This window comes from Bufo bufo, chromosome 1, assembly GCF_905171765.1.
Source record: "Bufo bufo chromosome 1, aBufBuf1.1, whole genome shotgun sequence".
Classification (NCBI taxonomy): Eukaryota; Metazoa; Chordata; class Amphibia; order Anura; family Bufonidae; genus Bufo; species Bufo bufo.
In genome coordinates this window covers 813,621,942-813,624,037 of record NC_053389.1, presented here as the reverse complement: position 1 = coordinate 813,624,037, position 2,096 = coordinate 813,621,942, and positions in this window count along the sequence as shown.

Below are 2,096 nucleotides of genomic sequence, written 5' to 3'. Positions count from 1 at the left end.
GCCTCCCAACTCAAGGATTCTATGGATCGCAAAGCCGACAGCCTCCTCAGGAAGTCTTGGGAGGCTGCCATGTTTAATATTAAAACTAACATTGCGGCTACCTCTGTTGCTAGATCCATGTTTCTCTGGTTGGGAGAATTAGAAGACCATATAAAAAATAAAACATCTAGAGAAGAAATCCTTAATTCCCTCCCTCTTTTAAAATCTGCCACGGCTTTCCTGGCGGATGCTTCGGCCGAGTCGGACCGATTCTCCGCCAGAGATGCAGCACTTTCCAATTCAGCAAGACGAGCACTTTGGATGAAATGCTGGTCTGGGGACAAGACTTCAAAATTAAAAGCTTTGCTCTATACCCTTTTCCGGGGAATATGTTTTCGGCCCGGTCCTGGATAAGATTTTAGAGAAAGCCGCGGACAAAAAGAAAGGGTTTCCAGAAGATCGTCCCTTCAGGCGCCGATTTCCCTTTCGCTCTTCCTCGGGTCAAGAGAAAAGCTACAGGGGGAAAGGGAAGTCGGGGCGCTAGAGTTATCCCAAAGGGGGAAGAGGAAGAGGTCAATCCTCCTCCCACTAGAAATCATCCGACAAGCAATGATGCCGGAGTGGGGGGAAGACTCTCAAAATTCCTGGAGACATGGGAATCTATTTCCCAAAATCCCTGGGTCTCCAAAATAGTCGGTACAGGCTATCAAATAGAGTGGTCTTCAAAACCCCCAAACAAATTTTCACTGACACGATTTCAACCCAACCTTTGGCAGGGAGTCCAGAATATTCATCAGATGAATGTAATCTCCCAAATTCCACCTCCAGAAAGAGGCCGGGGTTACTATTTAACATTATTATTAAGAAAAAAGAAGGCATTTTCCGAACAATTATAAACCTGAAGCCCTTAAACAAGTTTATTCTTTACCGAAAATTCAGGATGGAAACCCTTGCATCTACGATACCACTTTTAAGCAAAGACGTCTTCATGTGTACAATAGACCTGCGAGACGCTTATTACCATATTCCTATCCACGCCGATTCACAGAGTTTTCTCAGATTTGCAATCCAGGATGTATCAGGGAAAATTCATCACTTTCAGTTCAAAGCCCTTCCCTTCGGGATCTCATCGGCCCCGAGAATCTTTACCAAGGTGGTGGTAGAGATGGTCGCTTTCGTCAGGAGAAAGGGACTCATGGTAATTCCCTAATTGGACGACTTTCTTCTGATCAGCGAAGATCTCAATCAGATCAACTCAAATCTGAAATATTTTCTCTCCATCCTAAACGACCTCGGGTGGATTGTGAACGAAAACAAGTCCGTCCTCACCCCCTCGAGGAAAGTTCGATTTTTAGGCATGATTCTGGACTCCCGAAAGCAAGCGGTATTCCTACCCCTAGACAAGATATCGATTCTTCAACAAAAAATCTAATCCTTTCAGAAAAGAAGGTCATGCTCCATCACAGAGGCAATGAGTATGCTAGGTCTGTTAACATCCTGTATTCCGGCAGTTCCCTGGTGCCAAATTCACTTCAGACCTCTTCAGTCTTGGATCCTGAACATCTGGAACAGGCATCAATCCTCTCTGGATCGTCAAGTGATCCCACCAATCCCGGTACTTCAGACTCTAAATTGGTGGAAGAACCACGAAAACTTATCCAAGGGGACTCCCTGGCAGAAAACTCCCCTAATGCAAGTAGTAACAGACGCAAGTCTGTCCGGCTGGGGCGCAAAGGTAGGGGATCATCTCTTTCAGGTCACTTGGCCACAATCGATCAGATCCCAGTGGTCAAATTTCAGGGAACTGAGAGAAGTTTGGGAAGCATTGAAGGCAGCAGAGGGAATATTATGTCTTCATCATATAAAAGTCCTATCAGACAACACTACTGCCATCGCTTATTTTTCTCATCAACACGGTCAACAACTCTTCAAATGCTGACAACGAAAAAAAATTCATGGGCGGAGCAGAAGGTGGCCTCCATATCTGCAGTTCATCTGAAAGGAACGCTGAATCGGGAAGCAGCTTTTCTCAGCCGCCACAGGATCGATCATACGGAATGGTCCCTAAGCCCAGAGACATTCAGGTTAGTGGTAGAAAAGTGTGGGATGCCCGACGT